At 37.4% G+C, this 16,458-nt stretch overlaps 1 protein-coding gene across 1 annotated transcript in view; it reads right to left on the bottom strand.

Annotated features, from left to right (window-relative positions):
• Window positions 1-11,519: 11,519 nt before the first annotated feature.
• MAPK1 (mitogen-activated protein kinase 1) overlaps window positions 11,520-16,458 on the bottom strand; it is a 35,867-nt gene continuing 30,928 nt past the window's right edge. The window contains exon 9 of the mRNA XM_035556630.1: window positions 11,520-15,692. The gene's annotated coding sequence lies outside the window, so the exon portion shown is untranslated. The remainder of the gene's footprint in view (window positions 15,693-16,458) is intronic.

The following is a 16,458-nucleotide window of genomic DNA, read 5'->3' as shown; positions in this document are numbered from 1 at the left end:
ATCTGAAAATAAATGCAAGTTGGCAAGGCTGGCACATACTGAGTTAATAGCATTGACGTCTCACTACTTCTGCTGTACTTCATACCCATTTCATAAATCAAATTTGCTTACAGCTGCAGTACAGTTTTATATGAAGAAATCCTTGCAAGATGTTATACCAAGAAAAAATATTTGCATTAAATAAGTGTGTTGCTTGGTCATAAGGCACTATGCACACAGTACACGCTGTGCTATGAACTGTTCCACACAGCTACTGAATACTTATTTTGTTCTGCTCTGGTAGCTACATGTTTGACAAAATGTTTTCTGAGCCTGGCACAGTCACCGGTTCAACTTCTAGCACAGTGAGGCAGCACAGCGAAGGGGCAGGATGGGAAGGGGGAGACCTGCCTGTAGCAAAGGGGGCTCTAACCTTTAAAGCCACAGCATGGCTTGCATTTTGAATGACTGGAACAAGGGTGGGAGGAAGCTAGAAAAGTCTATCTTACATCTGCTTGAGACAGTAGAGACCAGCACTAAACATGAAAGCTGCCAGGCATATGTCATAGCGTGCAATAACAATTCCTCAAAATAAAACCAGAGGGAATGCTGCTGCTTCATGTTCTGCAGTGTGCCAGGGTAGGAGGAGGTTGGCTGGTAATACAGGGTTGAAATGCAAATATTGAAATGCCATCTGAATTGGTACATAAGTTTTGGAGATGTTGATGCTCTGGTGTTCATTATTGAAATCCACTTTACATCCTGGATTTTGCTGTTGTGCTCCCAAGTATCCTCATCAAATCACTGTTCAGCCATCCTTTTTGCAAGAAATTAAAATCCAGTGCCTCATTTCTGGGGAACCTCAAATCTTCAGGCTCTAAAAAAAAGTCACTTAAGACTTCTGCACGGCTCAGTGAGGCACAAGACAGGACCAAACCTGCTGCTCGAGCAGGAGCACACAAGCACAAGTCAATGTAACTCATATTTAATCACAAAAGTGGTATCTGCTTTTTTGTCAGCTCAGAGAATTATACAGTAGGTGGAGTACCTTTCTGAGCAGGGTGCAAAGCAGTGAATAAACAACATTGCAAAGCCTTCAGAATCACTGTTAGAACCAACAAGATACCCTGAACATTAGTATCCAGAAACTTCCTGCAAGATGCTTTTCCATGACTACAAATAAGATTTTGCAATTCCTTGGATATAATTACAAGAGAGAGACCGATTCACATGTAAACAGGGATTTTAAACCACACAACAGTTTAGTAATTTTTCATATAATCAAGCTCCAATCCTGTTTTCTCTCAGTTCCAAAAAATGGCTATCCTTTATCCTGAATTACTCTTTTGATACTTATGTCAGTACATATGAAAAGGGGTGGAAAGGTAAGGAGACAAGAAGAACAGATTGTACAAAGTTTGACAGTCATAACTAGCATAATACTATTCATTAATATTTATATTAAGAAAGTACCCAATGTTTCACCATGCTTCTGTGCCTCATTCCCTAACAGGGTGTTATGCTTTATTCGTAGGTGGTTGGAATTGCTTAGACCTATAACAGAAACTAGAAAAAAAAAGGGGGGGGGTATATGATCAAATCTGTCCCCGTCCAACAAAATTTTCTTTTAATCCTCATATTTACTACCTTGATCAGTCATACAGCACACACATTATGACTCTGCCTCTCTGCCTGCTTAAAAAACAAACAAACAAAAAAAAACACCACACAAAAAAACCACCACACGAACATAAATCATTCACTCACAGTTTTGAAATGAACAGAACCCTAAATAGTTGCTAGGTTAGCCTTTGATGACTATCGGAGCTACAGTTCCAGAGAATTTATACAATATTTTTTCAGAACACCCCTAGGTGTTATCATCATAATTTTTGCTATTTTATAGTCATGTTTAACAGTCATTCAGCAAGGTTATTTACATAAACGATATTCGTGGCTACTTTCCACCAGCAGATGGCACAATTACAGGTCCAACAGTTCTACAATTACTGGAATATGCAGGAGAGCTTTGAAATACGTAGGTCTAAGCTATAGTTATGCTTTTCCTTTAACAGCTTTTATTAGGGTTTTCATGGAGACAAGGCTTCTAGTGGGAGGCTGAATAAAACGTATTATTATGTCTTTTCTAGGGCAATTTTATCTCCTTTTTTGCTCTCTGGATACTTTATAGCCCTGTTACAGAGAAAATGAATAATGAATGTTACATTAAATGGCTTATAATTTCTAGAATATAGATTGTGTCTATGTGTAAAGCCCAGTGCTTGAAAAGTGCAGATGGGTAGCCCAAGAAGAATGATATCCTAGCCCGAGAGCAGGAACAGCACAAACTATGATGGTGCACCTTCTGCTGTGTGCTCCAGCCAGGAACATCGTTGATGGTGCCAGGAAGGGCAGTCTGTACAGCGCAGAGGGGCTTATTGTTTGCATCTCCACAGTAGCTAAAGGCTCTGCACAAACATAAATGACATTCTTTGCTAAACACCGTCTTCCAGTCAAAACAGAAAAGGATGTTGTGAGGAGCAACACCCTGTATAGCATACAGGTGAACGTGACTGAAGCATGGGTGAAAACAAAAGTGAAATGGTAAATTCCATGCCCATGACATAAGCAAGTAAGAACTAAAGATCTACATCATCCTCCTCTTTTTGAGTAGGTCTTCTTCAGCCTCATGCAGTCCAGAGGCAGTCCAGGTCACCACATCTTCACTGTGGTCATCAGGGGTTGAACCAGATGACCTTCAGAAGTTCCTTCCAACCTGATGTTTTCAATGATTATCTGTGTTAGCTTAATATACATTTGACAAAAGCTATCATGTAACTGCAAAGAATTACAAAAAAGATCTCAAAATAATTACTGGCTAAGCCATAAGAAATGCAAATAAAATTCTAAGTAGACAGTTCATTAGACCTATGAAATAGGAAAACATCTCTGAGCCATAAACTCTGCAAGAAAGCATTCTGGCAAAATACGCTCGCCTTGTTCTTACATTTCTCCCTAGGCACTCACTGCTGGCCCATGTCCCCTTTGGAGTGCCCATTCTTCAGCTAAGGCCACGCATTAATCCAATTCTAGGACAATGTTTAAGCCTTCCCAACAGAACAGACTGAAGAAAAACAATGGATTACAAGAGACAACAAATTGAAAAACAGTAAAGCTCTGGAAGGGCATACCAGGTAAAGCACCTCAGACAGCACCTATTACTTGCTGAGGGAGACAGGGCACTGGGGTGGTCAAACTTTTGGACTGACCTAATAAAACCCCACGACATCAGAAAAAACACTCAGTAGCATCATAACGTCTGCTGACTACCAATCCCTGGAAGCTGCTAGCCTGTGGTACAGTGGCATGTAGGAGGATATGGGGATTGTGTTTGCAGGAGAGTACAAGCTGGGTTTATGTATCCATTTTCTTCAGGCTTTTTAGATATTAGCTAGCTCCTCACTACACAAGTAGCTGCAAAGGGTACACAAATGTACTTGTTATTCCTGAACAGGCCAGACAGTGACTTTGTCATTATTACTAGTTTACTTGAAATTTGTTTTATTCTAAAAATAATCCAGGGCATAGAAGTGTGCACTTGAAGAGAAAAGCAAATAAGGTTTCCCCTCCTCCAAATTCAAGTACAGTTAGCAGGCAATAGCAATGTAAGATCACTGAAATGTTTTGTGTTTTTTTTTCCTACAATGAAAATGACTAGGTATTCAGGTGATTCATACATTTAAGTAAAAACAAAATATACACATGCAAAATTTCAATGCTTTAACACAAAAATGTCATCATGAATCCATTCTCAGTGCAAATGAATGCCACGGCAATACTCAAATATCTGGAATAAGCAATTTAAGAGCTGAAATAGCCTCTCTTGGTTAATTAATTGCTATCTTTGTTTGAGGAGGTGTGTGGCAATTTGCAGATAGCAATGTTTATACAAGAAATGCCACAAGCTTCATTGTTGCTGCCCACCTCTACCCACAAAAAACACTTGGGTTATAATCAGCACCTTCAGACAAACTCTGCTACACACAATAATTTCATTCACTCAAGAGGATTACTCCTGAGACATTTTTGTTTTCTAGTACCTGTTTGTAGTTTAGTTGCTTTTTGAGTGTCAGAGATTCCATTCAATAGCTATCATGGGCATGACATTTTATTCTGAGAAGTATTGCATTTATTTTGAGCATGTTTATTCTCTGAACTAAATATTTAGTTCGATATGCTTGCTGTAAATAGGCTCAATTGCCCCTTAAGGTAAAAGGCCACAAGCTACAGTGTCACAGCTCCTGCTTTGAGAAACAGTTTGATCCATCTTAAGTGGAACAGTTTCCAGATAAATGTTTCCACATAATAAGTATTTGCCTCTTAATTCATCTATATCCCTTAAAAAGAATCAGGCTGTCAAGGACTGTACGTCGCAGCTGCAGAGAAGCATATTTAGAGGGAAGAAATAAGGTGAAGAATTACAAGAGCAGTTGAAAGCTGAGGAGCAGGAACGTTGGCATATCCAGTCATTCAAAGCAACGAGCAACACTGAAAGGTCATTTCTTTCTCTTGACTTGAAATGATTGATGTGAATGGAAAGCTATTTTCTTAATTAACAAAAGCATGAAGGGAAGCTATAGTCTAAAATAAATGCATTAATACAGTCACTTTCAACAGAATATGGCTGGCAGTGTCTTAAGTCTGGCCCAAAGTATTGGATGTCCACATCTTGAAATTACTTGTTCTTTGCTCATATGCTTAGTGCTATTTAAATTCTAAATATAGTTAACAGTATTAGACAGCATCACATCATATTTTTTGGCTCACCAGAGTTGCAACTCCTTTCTGCTTTTCCCCTCCTGTGCAGTTTCAAAACAACTCCAAACTACATGCTGTGCAAGTGCTGCATGATTGTCACTGGAGCTCTGTTGCCCAAATAACAATATGTTGCCCATAACAATAATAATGCTTCAAATAACTGCTTACAATTAATAACAACAACAACAACAAATAACTGTGCTTGCACTGCAGATCATTAGGACAATTATTTTTTCAAAATGAATGCACCAAACATTTTCTAAACCTTAAGCTTTCTAAAAACATTTTTTTTCAAATTAATACACTCAATGACCATCACCACAATACACAACAAAGGCAAAACCCTTCTTGATGTATCTCTGTCAAGTCCATTGTACAAAACAAAGCCAGCATAGCCAAAGGTACTAGCCAAGGTTTTTAGTACTATCTCACAAGGAAGCATCACCTTACCTTACAAGAAAATCAGCTATTGACTGTCCTCAAAGGAAAATAATAATAACAATAATAACAAAATAACAATAATAATAGATTACAAAATCAAAGCTGGAGTGAATACCGCTTCCAGGTGAATGCAAATAGTGGTGGAGGGAGAAAAATCTAATCGCTCACAGACACAGAAACAGCATTCAGTCTGCATTGACAGGAAAAAAAAAAAAAAAAGGATGAAGCAATAAGGAAATGGAACAGAAAACTTCAGAGGATGATTCCATAGAGATACTGTGATGGAAGGAACGGCTTTAAGGACCATGTATTTCAACCAGCCGATCCCTCTGCTTCCCCATCCAACTCAGGTATACCTTTCTAAAAAGGCTTATTTCCCTGGTAAGGATTAGAAAGATACTTTTTATCTGAATATGTAAAAGACAGCTGACTGCAGCCTTAGGGATTTGGGAATGACAAATCTCCCATCTCTGCAACACTCCAGGAAATTCAGCCATTTTAATATTTTCTTAAAGCATGCTGTAGGATTGACTAAGGGATGCATCCATCCCCCAAAGAAATGGCACAAAAATCATTAAATATTATCTACTGCTATACCAACCAATGACAGGCCATCCACAACACATGCATACACAAAGGCAAATTGCTTGGAAACGGTTAACATCTGACTGCTGATTAGATCTCCTCAGGACTGTTTTCTAGAAGAGGAAGGGCACATTGTTCATAAACACATCCCCATTGGCTCCTGGCAGTGCGTGCCATACCTTTCCTCCTTCCTGCACACCTCTGGATCCAGCCACCCAACACTTGGTGCTCCATTTCTGACTACTGCATACCAACCATGAACAAAATGCAGCACGGGAGTATATCTTTTATGGTTTTAACTAAAGCACAACACTTTGTATTCTCTGCACAGGTCAGAACTCTACCACTTCTTCCTCCAGCCTCTCACTTGGATAGGAAAAAAGTCCTTTGCTGGAGCTGATGAGCTCCAAGGTCAAAATCCTACAACAGCAAGTTTCCTAATCAGCTTCCAACCATAAATAATTGTCTTCCACTTGCTTTGTGAATTATTAGAGATATTTACGTAAAATGTATTATTGCTCCACTGACAATCAGTTTGACATAAGTGTTGATTTACTGTCTTCTAGGAAATTACATTGCAAAGTTACTGTGTAGAAATAATTGCTGTCATGCTATAGTTTCCTGGAACTTGTTACTAGGACCAGACTACTCTAAGTGCAATGTACAGGTCTTTCAGGAAAGTGCAGTTAAAATTTAGAGCTAAGGTAATGTCACGCATTTACAGAGCAGCACCACAAATAACTTGACCATGTGTTTACGGTAATTTTATTTACAAGTTACCATATGACACCTGTAGTACTACAGTTTTTGTAACACCATTAGCAGTAAAATTAGTCACATGTAAAGAGTAGGAGACAGCAGAGAAAAATGCGCACACAATGCAGAAAAGCTATTCTATTATGACTGAAAGTAGGTATTTTTCTACAGACTCTGAAAGCAACGAAGAATATACATGTTGAGAAGAGCAAGTTCTTCACCCCTGTTATTTCTACAATACTATTTTTTTTTTTTTGGTACAGTGATACTTCGGTATGATGAGTACTACACACTAGTAGTCAGACGCAAGTGGTGGGGAGATAACTATCTTAATACCTTATCCTTTTGAGCACCCAGAAAGCAAAAGCAAAGCTTCCTTCTTTTAAAGGAAAGTTATCCAGAGCAGATTTACTTGCAGAGCCAGTAGTGCAGAATTGCTACTGAGGGGTCAGAAGAGACAGAACTTAAGACTAGAGAGTTCCCATGCATTGCATATTGCCTGTGCGTTCTCATCTGGTCTGAAGTTAAGTAGTTGGTGAGCAAAACCAGTTGCAGCATTCCACAAGTCTTTTTACAGTGCCATGATCTAATAAGGCTGAGCGTAGCTTAGCAGAATCCCAAAATCAAGCAGAGAAAAAAGCCCTTCTGCTGTCTTATAATTCTTGGCTCTAATGATGCTAATGATGCTGGTGTTGAGCCTGGGCCTTTCTCAAGAGGAAAAACGTAGAGGAGCATGTCTGAAGAAATTCTAGTTCTAGATGTATTCTGGTAAGACTCAGAAGAAAATAACCTTATTGCAGCTAACCTTATTGCAGCATCAGATGCAACCCTTTTCTGCTTCAAAGTACAGCAGCAGCAGCTTCCAGAAAGCAAATATATTATTCAGGATGCTACCCTGCCCCCCATTCCCCCCCCCCCCCCCCAAAAAAAAAGGCAAAAACACACACACACAAAAAGCAAAACAAAAAAACAACCATCTTTAATAGCCTGGAACAACTGTCAATGCACAAAATCCATGCTAGTGGCAACTGCTGGAAAAACAAAGAAAATAAAAGCTACACAATAATAATTATTTCCACTACTAACTACACGCAGGATATATTGCTTTTGGTACAATGCCATTTATTGTCAAAAGAAGAAAACCAGTGATTACGTTGGGCGCACATGAATTACGCAGACCTTTGCCATGCTGGAATAACAGCATATTATAGTTAGAGAAATGTCATCAAGCCAGCTGTAAAAACAGCTTAATACAGTTCTCCCAGCATACCAAACCACCCTCAAAAACAAGCTTATAAATTAAGCTTAACTACAAAAGAATACTTAAGAAATGACCAGTTTGTTTTTTCCTTAATCCCCACCTTTGTCCTGAAGACTGCATATACACTGCACATGAGAGCAAACAGAATTAAACACAGCTACAGTGACACCAACAATGTTCATGTAACTACTTTTGTGTAAACTGACCTGCAAAAGTTTGTTCCCTCCACATTTCTGTGGCCTACCTATTCAATGAGCCTGCAAAAGTATATGCATGTACAAGGACTAGCAGAGCTTTTAAAAAAACGTAACACTTTAAAAAATCTGTTTTGAACTTGAGTCTAAGATGTCTCAACTACAAGCTAGAATATTTGTGAGTTTTAAGACTTTAACACAGGAATATAGAACGTTTTTTTAGCCAAAATTTTCTCTCAAGTGCTAGCTATTGAAATTAAAGGTGAGCTAGGAGAAAGGCTTGACTAAAAAACCTTCCCCTGAATTGTTCCACTCACTTGTGATATAATCAATTCAGTAAGTCTCAAGCCAAAATTCTGAATATTCAGCATTTTTGCATTTGCTGTTTTAAGGCAGAAAAACATCTTCGGAAGAAGCCATTTAGTTTTAGATATGAGAACAAAAGTAGAAGGTACATCTTAAGTCTTTTTCAGTAATGGCTTTTTTTTTTTTTTTAATGTATGCTATTCTCTTCCAGCTTTGGGTTTTACTATTTTTTGCTAGAAATTTTGAAATAGTTTTTAGAAGCATGAAAGAATGCATCATAGCTAGAGAGACTAAAACAGTGTTCCACTGTTATTTCTGGGTTGTGTGTTCAAGGTTGGCATTAAAATTGTAAGGTGGAATTAACAGATCACTGTACTGTGCAACACCTTCGCTGGTGTTGCCCTAGGCACTACAGTGACTGCAGGAGGGGAACTGCATTGTGCTGTGCACATTTCCTCCCTAAAGTCAGTGGTTGGAGTGTAACCAACAGGCCGTAAGTCAGCTGCCTGTACCCACGGCCCAGCTCCATGAAGCACAGCTGGGTCTGTGGCTCAGTTTTACAGAAAAAAAAGAATGAAAGTGGAGTTGTGAGACTGTATGTGAACTACAGCCAGCAAAAGAAAGAAAAGAACAGAGGTTGTAGCAGTAAAAGGACTTGAGAGAAAAATGCCATCATGGAACCTATAAACCCTGAGGAAGAGCAGCATTGCTGGAAGACAGTAATAACTCAGCAAGATTAAAGGTCAGCTCAGTCCAAGCAGCAACAGCAGGAGACAGAAGTAGTATTTCAGTTGACAAGCTAAGACAGTTGAGTGTCATGCAAATGCACAGGGAGACTCACAAGATAACCAAGAGTATTTAACTCAGTATTTTTTAGATGAGAAAATGCTGGAAACCCAACATGCTGGCAAGATATTTCTTGCTCTTTTCCACAGAATCAGAAAAAAAGATTCCTTTGACCAGCTTTCCCGCACAGACATAAGCTACTTGTAAGTGTGTGTGTGTTGCGAGGAAGATGAGAGGCAATTTTAGAAAAGTAGCAAGAAGTTTCCAGTATTCACAAAGTATTAAAAAAAAATATTTGGAGTCAAAAAGAGAAAAATTTGAACCAGGGTCTGTTGAATCTCAGGCTGAAGTTCCCAACAGCAACAAAGAAACCCAGTGGAATGGGGTTTCACATCACATCTTACATAAATGTATTGTCCCTTTCTGTTCCTTGTATGTTTTTATATTGCCTTCCCAGAAATCAACACAGTTACCAGATCACATGCTATGCTTTCAACAGGAACAATCTCAGGAGACCTTCCAGTTTTTATGCTTACCTCTTCAGTGGATTTACATCAGTTTAATTAATACGATCAGTAAGCTGTTATCACCAGAACCTCATGAATCCCACAGATTTTTGGAACAACTGAGAATTTAGCTTCACTTTTAACTAAGATGACAGAGAAAAGTAAATTGGTGAAATGGCAAGACATACTGAAAAAATGGACAAAGTTGTGAAAAAGTTGTGAAGGATACCTGAAGTTGTGTGCGTAATTCATAAAATAGAAAGATAAAGGGTTTACAGAACAATTCTCATATCTAACTTCCAAGATTAACATTCACATGAACACAGCATGAGCAGAGCCACATTTGAACACTGGTCACCTCTTGCACTTGTACAAGTGACAGAACATTGTTTTGCAGAGTAACCAAAGCCTTCTCAGAAACCAGAGTTCAAGCTGCAGAACTCTTCTGAAGCTGAGGAGTTTCATGTGCAACAGAGCAAGATAACCATCAACAGAAATGGCATGTACTGATGTTATGAAAGTTTTTAAGCCTTCTACACTTTTATTTTTTAAGCTTGTCAAGTGTTATATGTAAATTAGTAGCAAGAATAGCAAAATAAAACGTACACAACATGGAAGCGCACATCTTTGGTCTGTAGAGAAAGTACTGGCAGCAGATACATGGCTTATACTCGAAAGCATTTTTACTTTGTATTTGAGTGCACCATCTCCCCCAGCCCTGGGGGTTCAGCTTCCAGGGTGCTCTAACTACAGCAGCCCAGCCCACGCGAACAAACCCGAGTACCCATCTATACAGTCTTTGACTCCAGGAATTTAAGACTGCCCATTACACTTCAAGCTCACAGATAGAAAGGATCAAAGGATCAGTGTCCGATTCTGGTGGAACACAGAAAATATGCATATTTTAACTAACCCCACTTAAACAAGCATTACAAGAGTGCTAATCAGCAGCTTGTCAAAACCTCCACTGTGACAAGCTGCAGTTTTGTTATACCTTGAAGTAACTCACTGAAATACATATGTTGCAATCCAATGTACTGCTGGCAGGAACAAAAAGACAAAGGCAGCTACATTCAGAGAAAAAGAACATGCATAACCCTACTATAGCCAAATTAAATTCTGTAACATTCTGGAAGAAAACGCATTCGCCGCTGTGAAAGCCAGAGAGGGGATGGAGAGATGAATTTTAACAAGCCAGTTTTCAGAGTTGTCACAGACCTGTCAGTTACTGATAAACACTTGTTAGTTTCAGGTCACATTTTTTCTGTTTCCATATTAATTACAGAAGTTTTTAGCTGCCATCATCCAATTACATCTTTTAAGAGCTCGGTTCTTTGGCACAGCTTGATTTTAGGCTTAAAAATATAAACATAAAAACCATATAAAGCCCATTACAGCGATGTAACAGTGCGCTGCTCCCAGACATCACAGAACGTTTCAAACCTTGGTGACAAGAACCTTTTTCATAGCAAAATGAAAACATTTGGTCTTTAAGGATTGCTCAAGTAATTCTTTTCAAGATTTCCTGGGAAATGGGCTATAGCTATAATATCAAGAGAGTCAAAACAATCCATGCTCAATAGCTCAAAATACCAATGGCTTTCAAAACTTTCTTGCCACAAAGATACAACACTTCTGCCTGTCTACAAACTTTACGTGTATTTTTTTTGGATGGCTTCCCTAATTTAATTTCAAGCTGATATAGTCATACACTAAAACAAACACACTTGTGTATTTTAAAATATTCATGTAGGCTACTTGCTACTACACTGTTCAAGTGACAGTCATTTTTTAGACATGCTAATGTAATACAGTGTATGATTTATAAAACAGCTCATTTTAAAGCAAAATTCCAGTCATTTTTTTTATATATGCACAGTACTATGCTGATTTGGTAATACAGGGACACAATTTAATGATTTTCTTTGCATTTGTTTTTACAAGATTCAGATGCCAAAAACAAAACAGAACATTAAGTTACCTGATTTAAAAAAGAAAATCACAAACGCTTACAACATTAAAAGAATAAGACGAAATATAAACCTTTGCTACTTACAATTGATCTATACAGATTAACCAAATCACAAATCTGTCACAATATAAACGTTTAATTGTTACAATGAATAAGAACATACAGAAAATGATTTATTTTTTTTTTTAGTTTTTTATATAAAATCTTCCTTTGCCTTTTTCTTAAATGTTAAACTTACCATTAACTAAATTAGCTATGCATGACTTGTGGGGTACATGACTAAGAAGGCACCAACAGTACAAAGCAAAGACAAAGCAGTTTGAGTATTTTAAGAGTGCTCTACACTGATACAACACAAGAAAAGGCAACAATAGTGAGTAATCCAGCTGCAACCTGTAGAAATTTGTTCTAGATTTACAAAGGTAGTCCAACTTTTACATTTCCTCCAATGTTTCACTTAGTTTGATCACAGCACATGCTACAAAAAAAACATTGTAAGCTTCACTTTACTAATGTGCACTTTTCACTAATTTAGTGTCTTGATTTCAATTGTTAACTAAACCATTTTGAACCACAAATGAATTTAAAACTTAGTAAAAGGATTGTTTGGATTTTCTGTTTAAACCACTGCATTTACAAAAATACTTCCCCTAAAATCCGGGATTACTTGAAGACATTGCTGTACAAATATAAAAGTACTATGCAAGGAACCAAATTCATGAGTATATTGTGTGTATGTATAGACCTATATTTATACCATATCACTGTGCTGTAACAACACAAATTTATCAATAACCAAGGACTATATAAACTACACTAACATAAGCAAATATATATTAATAAAGTTTAAATCTATAGTACAGTTGCTCAGCAAACAACTTCGACATGGTATAAATATAACACAGCGTATTACAGTGGGCAGCAACAACAGGTTTTTCTTTTTCTCCCATTCTGTAAGGAAAACCATGCTAAACTCCTTGGGTTTCATTTGGCCACTGCTGAGTTATGTCACCACCTGCTACTCCTGAAAGTTCATAGTGCACCACACCGCTCGGCCCATGTAGTGTGTTGTACACTTCGACTATATATATATATATATATATAAACGTGTATATATATATATATACACATAATATTGATGAGGAAGATTCTGGTGACAGTCAGGATAGCAGAGTAAGATGCTTCTTTGCCAAAGCATCGATAAGAAGTTCATGTTTGCATATTTTTCTTCAGCTATAAAGTTGGAATGTTTTGACAATTAACTGTTTACATTCCTTATTCCCAAAACATCTTTACCATGAAATACATGTTACTTCAGTTACGAGTTTCGGTTCTCTGCTCTAAAAATACAAAAAGTAGATAAAAGAGAAAAAAAATCAATGTAAAATGATGAAATAGCTGACCTAACAGTGTTACAGGCACCTTCTTTTAAACTGTTTTCAAAGTCTGACAAAAAAAATCACGCTTCTGCACTTGACACTTTAACAAATTCTGCTTAACAATGTGTACTGAATTCAGTAGAAGATAGATGAATGCAGTTACTGATACTGATGGATGCCAATTTGATTCAGCAGGATAGCTAAGGAAGAAAGCCTGAAAGCACCAGATGTTAGGTAAAGCAAACCCTTGGCTTCTCATCCCAAGAGACAGATTGCAAAGGTAAATCTCCAGCTCCCCCAAAATCCAAAATTAAAGAAAATACTAAAAAATTACTGGGAAAGAAGGATGAAACAAGCTGCCAAAATTCTTCCTTAATAAACTAAAACTGAGGTGTTACAAACTAATTTCAGTAACAATCATCTTTCCAACCATGATTCCTGTAGTAATGATGATGGTACAAGTAGCAGAGATTCTAGAAATATTTCAGCTTCTCCAAACCAAGTGAGGAAAGCATTTTGGTAAAGATGCGTAGAAATGTCAAAAGAAATTTCTACACTAGTATCAACAGTCAAGTGCATATTTCTTCTATAGAAATGTTTTTTAGCATAGGTTCCATACCACAATTCAACAATCACTTGTGCAGTGTCCTGATAATGCTCCTAATATGTTCCATGCAACAGAGATTTATGTACCACAGGAACTTCCTAATCAAAAATGCCCTTTAAAATGAACCCTTGCTTATTAAAAATTAGTTTTGGTAGGCTAACACTCAAACTGTAAGAAAAGGAAAATTTTGAAATGGAATCTTGTAAGCACCCTTATCTATTGAAATCTAAGTTAATGGCTTTCTTTTCTTTGAAAAACAGACTTAAGTGGTATGAGGAAGCCTGGAATTATTAACCAGCAAGCATCCTTGTATACTACAGTAGCAATTGAACCTGATTTCCATTCAAACACATTACCCAAGAGGAAACCAAAAACTAATTCTTTATGTTAATGTGAAGATATAAGATTTAAATTTATTTCCAGGAATTACAAGTGCATTTTGTTCATATTAGCAAGCAGTCTATACAATCCATTCTTCACTGCTGCCAAAATAAAATGAGAAAAAGACAGCAGAGATATGAAAAGCTAAAAATAGAACTATTTTTCCTAAGTTATTTGTTGAATAGCATTTCAGTTGAACACAACTCAGAGGTAACAATAGATTTTTTTTTTCTCTCAATCATAGGCATGTGGCACTTAGACAATCATCTTTGCACAGAAAGCTTTAACAGTCATGCGAGGGCACAGTAATTATTTTAAACAAGGCAAATTTCTCACCACAGAGAGCAGTGGGGAAAGAAAAGGAGGCACTGCACTGGAACATAACACCTAGTAAACTCCACATTATACAATTTCAGTAACAAATACTTGAAAAGATCATTAAAAGGTATACAATTTTAAACATTATTTAGTGCTAGCTTTGTTTGGTTGTCCTAACTCAGCATTATCAGAAAAGTTTGATAGTACTTGACAACAGAACAGTACTTCATGTCACGAGCTCATGGAGGCTTGATTACAAATCACCATAGTGTAGGTTGCAAGAAATGAACTTGAGATGCTGACATGCTGTAGGAGCAAAAGTAAATTCAGACTTTCTCATTTAAAGATGCAGTGTTCCTCTCTGCAAGAATTCTGAATGTCAGTGATTAAAATGTAAAACTATCAATCCTCATTTGAAGCATTTCATTGGTATGCAGTATGTAGACTGAGTTTATTAACATCATATTTTGGTTTCTCGCTTACCACCACATTCAGATGCCTTCCACAAAGAAAAGCATTCACCTGTAGGTCATCATGCCATTATGTTCTTTGCTAATCTTCCACCACACGGTGAATAGATATAAGTTGGCAAGCTGCCACTCATTCTCTTTGCACAAGTCTTATAAACACTACTATATGGTATGAACTTTGGAAGTACTACGCCTCCAACATGGTTAAACTTTAAATGATCTCTTTAAAAAGGCAGGGAGAAAAGGTACAAGTTTCGTCAATACACAGAAAAATGTTTCTTAGATGAATTCAATTAAGATGGGTTCCTATGTGGCTATTACGCTGTATAGAATACCTACATGTACAGCACAGGACACCCAAACAAGTGCATAAGCAAGATTAACATGAACACAACTTATGCTGTAATCCATAGCATAATGGTATAAACCCCACTGGATGCTAACCATTTCTATTTAAAAAGGAAGTGCAAAAAAAATCTGGGATGTCACTGACTTAAAGTGCCCTGAATAGTAGCTTTTCTAAAAAAATGCCAGCGACTTCAGTAAAGTCAGAAAAACATAGTTCATGGTGTAAACTTCTTATCGGTTAATGAATTATCTTCTTGGATATTGATCCAGGAGTGAAAGGAACCACTGCATCTTTCAAACCAGAAAGCAAGCAGTTAAAAACACGGCCAGCAGTAGGTGCACTTACAGTACAGTACTGCAACAGGTCAACAATGGGCATTACGCATAGGAGTGTAAATTACAATTCTTCAGGCTTAAAAGATTCATTGAAAGCATGAAAAGCCAAAACTACCAGGAACTGCCCTCCTGAATGGCTCAAAGGAGTTAGTGGATAAGCTGAGAGAGGCCACAAGACATGACCAACAATAAAGAACTGGGAAGAGGAACAGCAACGTTTGAGCATGCCCAGTCCTTTAAGTCCTTGTCCTACAAAAAAGAGCAGAGACATATTTAAGTGAAGAAAGTTTTAACATTGTCTTTCAAAACACATATATTTTTCCTATTTGTGTTTTCATACACCATGTTTTACCATGAGTCAGAGACAGCAGTACCAATATATATTACTTTAAAAAAAGCTTTCCCTGAGAAACTCCTTAACCTAGCAAGTAGCCAGGAGACCAACTATTTAAAATGTTAGCTTCGTTATCCACATGGGTTATAAGCCCCCCCCCAAACACAAGCCGTTCCCTGTGTAAATCCTTTTAAACTCCTAAGTGACAAAATACAGAAACATGACTATTAAACAGGAAGATATTTCTACCTTTCTCCAAATTACTCATTATTTATTTGAATAATTGCTTATTTTCACATGGCTTCTTAATTCCAAAAACTACAATCAAAAACTATGACAGGAAATAACACACTGAGCAGAGCTAGCTGATAAAGTGTGGGGTTGGGGAGGAGAGTAGAAGCGCACAGGAAGAGACTTGTCACTGTGCAGTCCAAGCCAACTGCTAAGAACCAGTTTTCACTACGTCAGCTACTCAAACTGCTGTGAAACAGAGTATCTAATAATTCTAACGACAGATTTGTACAATATACCAGCATATCATTATCAAGTTAAGTAAAATACTTAAATTTCAGCATCACATCAACCAAATCAACTTTTCGTAATAGCATTCAAAGAAATTTCCCTTAGCACTGGATCACCGATAGGTATCTTTATTCCAGATCCTTTTATCCCTTAATCCCT

The sequence above is a fragment of the Cygnus atratus genome, chromosome 17 (genome assembly GCF_013377495.2).
Source record: "Cygnus atratus isolate AKBS03 ecotype Queensland, Australia chromosome 17, CAtr_DNAZoo_HiC_assembly, whole genome shotgun sequence".
Taxonomy (NCBI): Eukaryota; Metazoa; Chordata; class Aves; order Anseriformes; family Anatidae; genus Cygnus; species Cygnus atratus.
Note: the sequence above shows the minus strand (reverse complement) of the source record. Positions and strands in the feature narration are given on the sequence as shown.